A 13,197-nucleotide genomic window follows, 5' to 3' on the forward strand; every position below is an offset into this window, starting at 1 on the left:
TATGCTTTCCCGGGGTCCCCCTTATGTCAGGTGGCTACTGTTGCTCGATAGTTAGGTCGGCGCCTGCTAGGGCTGGGTTCCTTTATGATGCACGAAGATGGTTGTGGGGATATTTATGGGATGATAATATTAAACAGTTGAGAATTGCCCACTATTTCAATTCTCTTAGATCTTAGAGATCGTTATCATGTAAGTGAAATGTATTCCATACAAATAAACTCACAATTTGTTATAAAAATAGATATAATTTATTGTGACAAATAAAATAATAATAATATTAGGCAACATGCATGATAATAATCAGTGAATATTTAGTACAACATAAGTATGCAATACAATGGCAATGTTAAAACAATCCACCAGCTAACTTACAAGATTTATGGGGGTACCACAGACACAGAAAGCTAAACTTCCAGCGAAAAGCCATAAAACCTTGGCTAACAGTTAGATCAACTGAGTAACCCTTTCAATGCTGGCTAGATCCTCCTAGGCATATAATATCCTATTCTCATGTAATTTTCAATTAAAATAACATTCAAACCAGCTCATTAATCATTTCCTGGAACCATCCAATAAGAAAATAAGAATAATCTACCAGATTCTACAAAAGCCGAATTTTAATTTGCCTAAAAAGATATCTTATCTTATTTTAGAGCAAATCAATACATCTGGATAAAAACAGTGGTATGCTAACACATGATAATATCACACTAATATATAATTATTCTTAATTCCACCTGCAGAATGGAATGTTTATAACTATATATTCTTTAGTTAACTAAGATTTCTAAATATTGAAATCTGACCGTGATTTATCCAGTCATATATCATGCTATTAGATTTTAATTAATTTAGATTAATTAAATAAAACCAGCATATGTAGATGTTCTCATCAGATGAATAGGTACTCCCAGGAACCTTAATGCGAGTATGATTGGTTGTATGGAGGTGTGTAAGTAATAGAGAAAAGTGATGTTGGTTAGAAAGTAAGAGTAAAATTCTAAGTGTCAAGGAGTGTTTCTTGAGTTGTGTCCAAGAGAGTTTGAGTGCTAGTCCCAGAGTGAATATCTGTCCTGGATCTCTCTGAATGTCCGAATCTGAAAGCCCAAAACTAACCTCTCTCTTCCCTTTGTCCTAACTTTTTAAAGGGCCAGACTCTCTGTACGTCATTAGTTGGTAGAACCAATAGGATACTGAAGGTGTGGTCAACCTGCAGATTGCAATTTAGATTATTGGTCCATAGAGGGCAGTCTCACCTCAGTAAACCTTCCTATCCAGGAAAGAGTTAACTTTTCCTGATGACGAGTTTGACGTCATTTGTCTTATCTAAAATGACTACCATAACTTAAATTTGTTGTCAGTTCAAAGCGTTTCTTTGGATTTTCTCCAGACAGCGCATCGACAATTCCTGTTGTAATTTCTAAAATTGACAGTTCTAAACTCAATTTCACCCCTTACTTACAATGGGACTTTGTAAAATTTAGAAAGTAAAATTAATTACTTAGTCTTCTCTGTCACTAGTGTCTGTGTTTACAATTATTTCTATTCTATTTTTTATTCTAACATTTAAACAGAGCATTCCATCCCCCTGCTTCATTGCTTATCACTTGGCTTGTTTATATAATGCATTCCTTAGCTCAGGCTAGTGGCTAGTGTTACTGAAAGCAAGGAAATACATTTTGTGTCTGTCTTGCCTGAAATCCAAACTTGAGTCCGCTCTGTTCTGAGTGACTCTGGCAATATACACTTTTAATTTCTATCTTAGCACAAAATGTCTGCCGATATAAATATCCTGACGGTTCATCGCTTTCCCATTTCCAATACCTCTGGGTTTTTCGGGGCGGGCTTGGCAAGTTGGGTTGCAGCCAACTCAGTTCAGGACGCACTCATTCTGTGTAGGGCCAGCCACTGAGGCGACTCGGTTAAGCTTGGGGGATGTGCTGGTCAAGATGATTGGGCGGTGGGAATCAGTGAGGTTCTGGTCATACGTTCGATTGATCAGAGCAGGGGTTCAGGAATATTCTGAAAGTCATAGTTTTGACCGACCGTGCACATGGTCCTATGCCGAAAACAATTCCAGGGAAATCAGTGCTAACAGTCCGTCAAGTTTGGTAGTCTTTTACAGGTTTCCCTGCAGGGCCCATAGTCTGTGGGAGGAGGCTGGCAAGCAGGCTCCTCCAGGAGCTCATGGTAAACTCACTTGGAGAGGGGAGTTTGTCACACCCACCATAACCATGCTGATGAGCTGCATTAACAACCAAACAACTGTCCATGAGTGGTTCACTGGCTTTGCATCTCTTCCTGAGTTGTGTTTCATATATGTTGTATACTGCAAACACAAGCTCCAAAGAATCCAAATTTAAAATGGAATAATAAGGCAAAAATGTGATTCTTTGTTAAACTAATTTACATACAGTTGCAAGAAAAAGTATGTGAACCCTTTGGAATGATATGGATTTTTGCACAAATTGGTCATAAAATGTGATCTGATCATCATCTAAGTCACAACAATAGACAATCACAGTCTGCTTAAACTAATAACACACAAAGAATGAAATGTTGCCACGCTTGTAAAATGACAAAGAGCACTCTGATTGGCTTAAACCCACCAATCAGAGTGTTCTTAGCCTAATTGCAGGGCGGGGCAAGGCTTTATAAGCCTTCCCCCGCCCTGCGGAGCTCAGTCTGAGCGGAGCCCTCCATGGGTGAAGATGGATTTTTTTTTGCGCTCGGGTTTTTTCTTTTTCGTCAGGTTTTTTTTTTGCGCTCGGGTTTCTTATTTTATTTTTAGTTCGACGGGTATGATGGTTTTTTATTTGGCCTTTTTTGGGGCTGAAAAATGAAGATTTTAAAGAAAGAAGACGTCGAATGGTAAGTTTAATTTTATTTTACAGGTTAGCAATTTTATTCCCCCCTCACTATTTTTAAGGGTGAGGGGGGTAGGTAGGGGCATTTTTATTTGGGTGGGGGGTGGGTGACTAGGGGCTTGGGGACCCCTAGTCACCTTGATTGGGGGGTGGGGGGGTGGTGAATTGACTTAGTGCCCCCACCCGCCGCCCAGGGGTGGGGGCGGGGAGGACAGTAGGTCCCCCCCCAATTATCATTATGGCCCCCACCCACCGCCCAGGGGTGGGGGCCGGGAGGGAGGACAGTAGGTCCCCCCCTTATTACCATTATGGCCCCCACCCGCCGCCCAGGGGTGGGGGCCGGGGGGGGAGGACAGTAGTTCCCCCCCCTTAATACCATTATTGCCCCCACCCGCCGCCCAGGGGTGGGGGCCGGGGGGGAGGACAGTAGGTCCCCCCCCTTATTACCATTATGGCCCACACCCGCCGCCCAGGGGTGGGGGCCGGGGGTGGAGGACAGTAGGTCCGCCCCCCTTATTACCATTATTCCCCCACCCGCCGCCCAGGGGTGGGGGCCGGGGGGGAGGACAGTAGGTCCCCCCCCTTATTACCATTATGGCCCACACCCGCCGCCCAGGGGTGGGGGCCGGGGGGAGGACAGTAGGTCCCCCCCTCCCTTATGCTATTATGGGGGTCATATTGACCCCCATAGAGTGAGGGGGGGACCTGGGGGGGCCTATGAAGTGGTGGGGAGCACAGCTCCCTGCCGCTTCTGTCTTTACATATTACAAGGAGGGAGCTGCACGCCGGTAGCTCCCTCCTTGTAATAAACTGAACGAACAAACGAACAGTGTTTGTTTGTTCATTTGATTTTTTCTATTCATTCATTCGTCTGTCTGATGAATGAATGAATAGGTGAAATTCCCATTCGCATGTCCAGGTATTTCACTGGGCATGTGCGGGAATCTCACAGTCTGTCTAGTGTGGGCAGATGACGTGTCCCTCAGGGACTTCACCTACCCACACAAAGATGGCGGCGCCCTGAATATAGATCGGGGCAGAAAATAAAGAATAAAAAATAGGTAATGTGGGGGGGCTTAGGGGCATTTGGGGGTGACTAGGGGGTCGATTGGATGTAGTGGAGGCGGGAGAGGGGTTAAAAAAAAACGGGATTCGGCATGACAGTGCCGCTTTAAGCAATGAATAATCATATATATTGCTTCTTCCCTAAGTTGTGTAGGAAATATATGGAGTAAAAAACATTCTGGTCTGAATGAAATAGTGACCTTCAGTGCTATCCTAAAAAATTTTTCTAAATCCTCCCATAGTTTAGTAATGCTCGGGCAAAGCCAAAAGATATGAAGTATAGACCCCTCGTGTTTTAAACAACGCCAGCATAAGTTGCTCGTCCCTGGGTAAATATGTGCTAATTTGGCTGGCACCCAATACCATCGCATAATAATTTTGCAGTAAGTTTCCCAGTGATTAAGACTACAGGAAACCTCTTTAGTTTTCCTTTGTGCCTGAAACCAAGTTGTTAGCGGGAATGATTCCCCTAAATCACTTTCCCATTTTAGAACATATTTCTGTTTCTTAGGTTCATCCTGTGTTAGCAGAGTATTATAACAAAAAGACAATGCTTTGCTGTTAGGCAATTTCCTTGTGCATTTTAGTGCAAACGGTGCTAGTTACTGAATCTCTTTAATTTTGATTGTGTGTAGAATATTCCTAATCCTTAGATATGTGAATATTTCTCTGGGTGGTAGGGAGTACTCTTTAACCAATTCAGGAAATGATTTAGCGCCTGAGCCATTGAGTAATGACCGTATATGGCATACGCCTATCTGTGTCCAGGATTCCAACTGTAGGTCTGACGTAAAAACAGTCAGAGTCTGCAGAGGTGCAACAAATAATAAATCTTGTCCTACCGAAAGTTTAAAGCGGCACTGTCATGCCGAATCCCGTTTTTTTAGGGTTAGGGTTAGGGTTAGGGTGGGAACAACTCTGTTGCCTTATTAGGTACTATATTCCCATACCATAGTGCGAACGCTAATGAGTCTTGTAAAAACCGTGCACTTTCTAGTGCCAGCCACAACCGAGGAGAAACCCTTTCAAGTATTGAAAGACCTTGGGGGCGGAGCCTGACCGCCAAGCCGTGCGGACACGCAAAGCACAAACTCCTGCCTGGCGGGCAGAAACCGGGGTAAAAGCGATGGCAAATCTGCCAGAAGACCACCGAGGGTACACCACCCACGTCGGGGGTGTCCCACGGACCCGATCGAGACCACCCCGGAGCCTGTCGGAGCTACGAGAGCGGGAATCCAAGTGCGGCCTACTGGGATTAGGGCCGGGGAGAGGCGGCCGCTCTCCCCGACACAGGAACCTTTAAGAGACCCTGCATCTCCCAACCCCCCCCCCCCCCGGACCGGTGGGGGACATCCCGGTCCACACTGGAAAATCTGACTGGCACAGAGGGTAGCTGAACAGACCACACAGCAGGCAAGGGCACCAAACTACCAAGACACAACCAAAATGGCCGCCCAGCGCGGGCCTAACGAGCAGAGTACCTGCACCCAGCCACCCACATACCTCCTGGGGGCCTTAGACCAGATCTGTGCAAGCTTTTGGGCCACACTGCACAGCCGCGGAGTGACTCTCCAGCTGGCGGTGAAAACTGTAGCATCATGGGTCCGACCTGCAACGAGACGCCGCTACTACAGATACCTGCCTCAAGCTCCCAGGACAGCCATCCGGCGACGTAGATATCTGCGATCCCCACGGCGAGAAAAGGTACCACGATACTCCCACTCCCAAATGCACATAAGTGGATTAGCCTACCAAGCATATCACGCAAGCACCCCACCTCACCTGAAACTATGCATCAAGCGCAGCACGACCCAGCTCATCATAACCAGCGCTGCACACCAAGCAATCAAGCGGCTGCACATCCTACAGGTCACTACAAGAGCAGACTCCCAACACAGAAGCACCAAAGACAGGGCACATCAAGACACCAAGAGAGACTTCCCTCCTATGGGCATAGTCTGAAGCACTCACATTCATGTCTAACGGCGGGCACACCGCTCCAGCACCCTGGGAGCCCCTTCTCAACTACCGCTGTGTGGACAATAAGCACCAAGTATTTACTGAGAACATAGATACTAAACCCTTATGATCCTCAATTGCCTGCATATGCCTGAAGCAGACTAGCTAAGATGAATGATTGACAGAGTCCAAGCGTCAATTTATTTAGCCATAGCACTGTAGCACTCTCAGCTCATTTAGTTAATTTTTTACTCTGTTTAGCATAGCTGGTCAGGGTGGAGGGTAATAGCTATCTGTTCTCAGCGGACTTTCTTTGTTCATTTCTTGTGTCTAGCGAATTTTTTTTTTTTAAAGCAATACCTAAAGAAAATATGGCATTGACTAGCAAATAGAGTCAGGTTCAGTATCTGTATGCTTACCTAACCTTAGTCCACATCACCTGACACACAGAGTTTAATTAATGATGTTTTATAATTACTCAAGCGAGAATCTACACTGTTGAAATACTAATCCTAATAACTTAAAAATGTGCCTGACTAACATATGTCACAACCTGTATAGCAAATGTTTTCTAAACTTATCCTGATGTCGCTGTTGTGGCGCACCAGAGCGGTATGTTACTATTGTGCACAACAAAAATAAAGAATAAAAAAAAAGTATTGAAAGACCTTGAGCAAGTAGTGTAGCCTCATAATAAGATTTGACATTTGGAACACCTAAACCACCTTTAGCAAATGGAGGCCAAAGCTGGTCTTGTGCGATTCGTGGGGGTTTCCTTTTCCAGATATGCGCATTGATAAGTGCCTGGAACTTCCGAAGTATGGTATTTGGAATGGTAATTGGCAAAGAGAAGGATTAAAGAGAGATAGAATAAATATATAAGGAAGAGAGAGAAAGAATAAAAAGAATGAATAAAGAGAGAATTAATAAAGCGAAAAAGAATAAAGAGAAGGAATAAAGTGAGAAGGAATAAAGAGAGAAGGAATAAATAAAGAAAGAATAAAAAGAAGGAATAAAGAGAGAATGAATACAGAGAGAAAGCATAAAGAGAAGGAATAAAGAGAGAATGACTAACGAGGGAAAGAATAAAGAGAAGGAATAAAGAAAATGAATAAAGAGAGATGGAATAAAGAGAAGTAATAAAGCGAGAAAGAATAAAGTGAGATGGAATAAAGCGAGATGGAATAAAAAGAGGAGGAATAAAGAGAAGGAATAAAGAGAGAAGGAATAAAGAGAAATGGAAAAAGAGAGATGGACTAAAGAGAAGGAATAAAGAAATAAAGAAAAAAGAGAAATGGAAAAAAGAGAGATGGAATAAAGAGGGAATGAATAAAGAGATAAAGAATAAAGAGAGATAGATTAAAGAGAGGAGGAATAAAGAGAGAATGAATAAAGAGACAAAGAATAAAGAGAAGGAATAAAGAGAGAAGGAATAAAGAGGGATATAATAAAGAGGGACAGAATAAAGAGTGACAGAATAAAGAGTGAAGGGACCTAATAAAGAGAGAAGGGACAGACTAAAGAGACAGAATAATAGGGATGAGCATGGGTAGAAAATTTGGTTCGGCACTTCCAAAATTCTGGACTTCGGCAATTCGGTTCTGCACTTCTGAAATTTTGGACTTTGGCAATTCCCTAATCCTACCCCTAACCCCAACCTTCCTCTACCCCTAAACCCAACCCTACCTCTAGTAGGGTTAGGGATGGGGTAAGGGATAGGAGTAGGCTTTGGGGTAGGGTTAGATTCCTGTCATCATTCCCTTAATTTTCCCTCCCTCTCCTGTTTTGCCACTTTTCAGAAATCCAAAGCACTTCGTCACTTCCGAAATTCGGCACTTTGGTAATTTGGGACATCCAAATGTCCAAATGTCCAAATCGCCGAAATTCGTCCGAATTTAAATTCGGACCAAAACGAATTGCACATGTCTACAGAAAAAAGAGATCTGAAACAGAATAAAGAGTTGAAATGAAAAGTATGCCATTTGCAATAAACCTTGCATAAAATAGTTAATTTGCATTAAATTTTAATGGTTCAAATAATGTCATGCAAAATGGTTGGCCCTCACGCATGTTCACTTCCTCAAATCTGGCCCTCTTTGAAAAACGTTTAGACACCCCTGCTTTATATCTTTTAGACATACACACATCGACACACATCAACACACAGCCACATGCATTCAAAGACACACAAACTCACATACATTTAAAGACACACAAAGTCACATATATTCAAAGACACACAAAGCCACATGCATTCAAAGACACACAAAGTCACATACATTTAAAGACACACAAAGACACATATATTCAAAGACACACAAAGCCACATGCATTCAAAGACACACAAAGTCACATACATTTAAAGACACACAAAGTCACATATATTCAAAGACACACAAAGCCACATGCATTCAAAGACACACAAACTCACATACATTTAAAGACACACAAAGTCACATATATTCAAAGACACACAAAGCCACATGCATTCAAAGACACACAAAGTCACATACATTTAAAGACACACAAAGTCTCATATATAGACTCACAACAAGTATAGGCACATACATACATGAATACAAAGTCACACACATACGTATTGCAAGTTTTAATGTATTGTTTTACGTAAAACATTAGTAAAATAAAGGAATTTGGCATGCATTTGTCTGTTGGTCTCAATAATAGAGGTGGGAATTACTCCCCAATCGAGCCTAGAAAAGAGTTTGAGTTATAATACTCTAGAGGTGCACATATCGGCATTTTTGCATTATTCGCAGAAAATATCGTCCAGGACATAGGCAGCCAGTTATAAAGTTCCTGCTTTGTGCTGTTATATACACCCGAGACCTACACTCCTCAAATGCCGGAGCCAGGGCCGGATTAGCATAGGGGCTGGTGGAGCTGCAGCTCCAGGCCCAGGCCCAGGCCCAGGCCCATGGAATAGGCCCAGTGAATTAAAAAAAATATATATATATATAATTATTTTTTTTTAAACACACTACTCTTACGGATTCCACTTGGCTTTTATTTTATTGGCACATCCAGTATTTGAGTATTTGATGCTGCCTGGTTGGTGCCAATATTGCAGTCATACTGGCAATAGAAATGCTGGTATTCTTCTCAGTATAAACAGATTACGATGCAATACCAGCACTGGCCAGTAGGGGTCGCTGTGTGTGGAAGTTCCAGCATATCCCTCCCTGCCTGTCTCTACTCACTGACCTGTAGGGGAGCAGCTACAGAGAGTCCATACAGCAACTCCCACCCTGCAAAGACAGCCTACAGCTCAGGAAAGTGAGGGATGGGGGGGCGGGGGGGAGGCTGCAAGGCGACATGGGGGACACTGAGACACTAAGGGACATTGGGAAACATTATGACAGACACTTGGGGACACTGAGACACATAAGGACACAGTGCCCCCATGTCTCCCAGTGTCCCCTAGTCTTCCAGTGCCTCACTGTCCCCATGTCTCCTGGTGCCCACATGTTTCCAAGTGTCTCAATGTTCCCATGTCTCCAAGCCAGTGTCCCTGGTGTCTGTGGCCCTGGTGTCTCAGTGTCCCCATGTCTCCCAGTGCCCCCATGTCTCAATGCCCCCATTTCCCCAAGCCAGTGTCTCTAGTGTCTGTGTCCCTGGTGTCTGTGTCCCCTATTTTCCCAGTGTCCCCATGTATCCTAGCCAGTGCCCCTAATCTCCCAGTGTCCCTGGTGTCTCTGTGTCCCCAGGTCTGTCTGTGTCCCCAGGCATGGGGACCCTGGGAGACATGGGGACATAGACACATGGGGATACTGGAGGACACATGGAGACATGGGGCATTGAGATACTGTGATACATAGGGACACTGTTATACATAGGGTCACTGGGAGACCTGGGGACATGACACTACGGGACACTGGGAGACTAGGGGACACTGGGAGACATGGGGCACTGAGACACTGATACATAGGAATACTGAGACCTGGAGTAATCAAACTGAGTCATGGGGACACTGAGTCATGAGGTCACTGGGAGACATGGGGGCACTAGGAGACATGGGGACACTGGGAGCAATCCATCTATACAGCAGAATCCAACCAAGTAGTTTTTTGGTGATTTTACAGCATTTTCTCTTATGTCACTCCTTGTGATTTACATCATGTGATGTCACCCATACATAATTAATTATGCAAATTAGTAAGACCGGTATGTTTTTTCAAGAAAGGTGTCAACCCTAACTACTTTTCACATACTCTTGCTTTAATATGGAAACTTAAGAGGGATGTATGGGAACAAAACTGGTGTGGACTGGCTGACAATGAATATAGTTAAGGTAATGCTGACTTTGGTCTCTCACACTGTGGCATGTTCCCTTTCTTCTACACTCACTACATACAGCTTTTCTCTGTCCCAGACTATATACTAGGAGCTTCTGCCTCTTAGTAAGAAGGTAAGGAGACAAGTGGACCAGCAAGTGCAAGGGGACAGTCCTTAGCGAGCGTTGAGCGAGCGCATCATTAGACACATTTAAGCCAAGCTCAGGGTGCTGTCTGCATTCAATGTTCTGCTTTAGAAATCCATTACACCCAGAAAGTAGAGCTACCCCAGCACCACTGTGGTGAGATATTACTATGGACTAGATAATCTATTAGCTCATGGTCGGCACCTCTCACAGCTGGCACTTTATGCCAACACTAAAATCATATGATAGAGCTTTTCACATTTTTAACAGGTCTTGCTAGAGTTTAAAGGGACACTATAGTCACCAGAACAACTACAGTTTATTTAATTTGTTCTGGTGAGTAGAATCATTACCTTCAGGCTTTTTCCTGTAAACGCTGTCTTTTCAGAGTAAATGCAGTGTTTACATTACAGCCTAGGGATAACTTCACTGGCCACTCCTCAGGTGGCTGTTAGAGATCCTTCCTGGGTCATGGCTGCCTAAAATGCATCCAAACATTCAGTGTCTCCTCCCTCTGCATGCAGACACTGAACTTTCCTCATAGAGATACATTGATTCAATTCATCTCTATGAGGAGATGCTGATTGGCCAGGGCTGTGTTTGAATCATGCTGGCTCTGCTCCTGATCTGCCTCCTTGTCAGCCTAAGCCAATCCTGTGGGGAAGCATTGTGATTGGATCAGGCTACCACTTCTGATGATGTCAGCAGACTGTTTGTTTTTCTGAGTCTAACAGCATGAAGAGTTACAGCTTCAGGCTTGAATACAGTAAGATTTTTACTCTATTTAGGGAGGCATGAGGGCCCCAGGGGGGATAGATAGTGGTTAACACTATAGGGTCAGGAATACATGTTTGTGTTCCTAACCCTATAGTGATCCTTTAATATTGTCGATATATTTTCCAGGGAGTCAAGTCGCTTTCATTTCTTTTTGCCCCCTTCACTTAAAACTGTCTTTCAATACTATAAAATTATACTTAACTGGCAAACACCATTATATCCTCACCTTATGGCCTAACAAACAGTTTCCTTTCATCCTATCAGATTAAATCAATCTTAAAATGTATAAAAGACTCCAGCATTATTCCTAAACCCTCTAGATTATCCATACATGATCAACTGTTCCAGTTACTTTCTAATCTCATAGATGCCTCACCGTTTGAAACTCAAACAAATCACGTCATACAAACTGCCATTTATCTGTCTTTCTATGGATTCACTGCCATAAACGCCAACACCCCAGCTTATATTAACAAAAGGGTTTGGGGTCAGTGGTTGGGTTAGGTTTGTGAGGGCTTTAGGGGTTGGGGTGAGGGTTAGGGTGGTTGTTGGGGGGAGGAGGGGGGGAAGGTCAGGGTTTACGGTTAGGGTAGGGATGCACCAAAATTAAAATTCTGGGCCGAAACTTCAGGATGCCCTTGGCTGAAAACCTAAACTGACTTTTCCCACCCAAATGATTTAAAAATAAAAAAGTTCCCTTCTCCTTTCTCTTTTAGTAGTCTTCCCTATTACTGTTCCCCTCTCCCCCCTCTAGTGTTCCTCTTCCCTCCCTCTTTTTAGTGTTCTTTCCTTCCCAGTCCCATAGTGTTTTTTTCTCCCCTACTCTGTCCCATAGTTTCCTTTTCTCACCCCTCCCCTGTCCCATAGTTTCCTTTTTTCACCCCTCCCCTGTCCCATAGTGTTCTTTTCTCCCCCTCTCCTGTCCCATAGGGTTTCTTTTCTCCCCCCCTCCCCTGTCCCATAGTGTTCTTTTCTCCTCCCTCCCCTGTCCCATAGTGTTCTTTTCTTCCTCCCCTGTCCCATAGTGTTCTTCCCCCACCCCACCTTCCCTTCAAAAGTGCAGTATTCTTTACTTTTCATGTTGTCATTACTATATTTTATTGTGATAAAGACAAGTGAAATTGATGGCTATCTGGCAGGTTTTGAACGCCAGTGTGCCCTACACAAAGTGGCTGCAGAGGAATGGGTCCTGATATTAGTAGGAAAGCTATCGGGCAAAGCAGCAGATGCCTTCAGGGTTGTTCCAGATCAGAAGATCCACAGCTATGAGCGGGTAAAAGAGGCGCTCCTGGTCCGTTACGCGGTAACCCCTGAGGCGTACCGCATAAAATTTTGAGAATCCCCCAAAGTGGACAAGGAGTCCTATACAGAGGGGGCCTGCCGATTGCAGTTGTTAGCGTCCAACTGGATTACAAGTTGCCAAGCAACCACGGTAGATGATATCCTGCAGCCTATCCTACTAAAACAATTTTATAAACACTTCCAAACAGACCTGCTTACCACTTTATGAAGTCATGTTTGGGGGATTGGAAAGCTACTCTCTGGGATTGCTATAATCACTATGCTCCTCAGGGTATAATCATTAGCTCTTGTAAGAGCTTGTTTCTGCTATGCTCTCTATAGTAGGTGAGGTCTGCCCACTGGAAGCTGGACCCTTGTCTTGGGTCCAGGGTGGGTTAAGGATGGCGAAACCCCGGCGCAGCTACATCGCTGTAAGTGGGGTCTGCAGTACTTATGGCGTCTGGTGGAGTGCTTGGAGCCCTCGGAAAGCACTAGATGCATCGATTGGCGGAGGAACTCGATTGGAGTGCCGGCGGTTCATCACAGTCACGTCCCCTGATAGCCCCGATCTGAGTTAACAACATATCCAAAAATCACCCAGATCGGTTCAGTAATTTCCTTGTAGTCTTATTTTTGCCCCACCGTGTACATGGTCCCTTGCCCAAAACAGTTCCATACATTCGACGACAAAACACCGGTGGACAATTTAAGATGGCCACCGCCACATGTTTGAATCTGTTCCAGTTAAAAGTCCAAGGAGCAGAAACAGTACTTTTGAACATGGGTTATCACAGGGCCCAATGTCCCAGG

The sequence above is a fragment of the Pelobates fuscus genome, chromosome 11 (genome assembly GCF_036172605.1).
Source record: "Pelobates fuscus isolate aPelFus1 chromosome 11, aPelFus1.pri, whole genome shotgun sequence".
NCBI classification, from domain to species: Eukaryota; Metazoa; Chordata; class Amphibia; order Anura; family Pelobatidae; genus Pelobates; species Pelobates fuscus.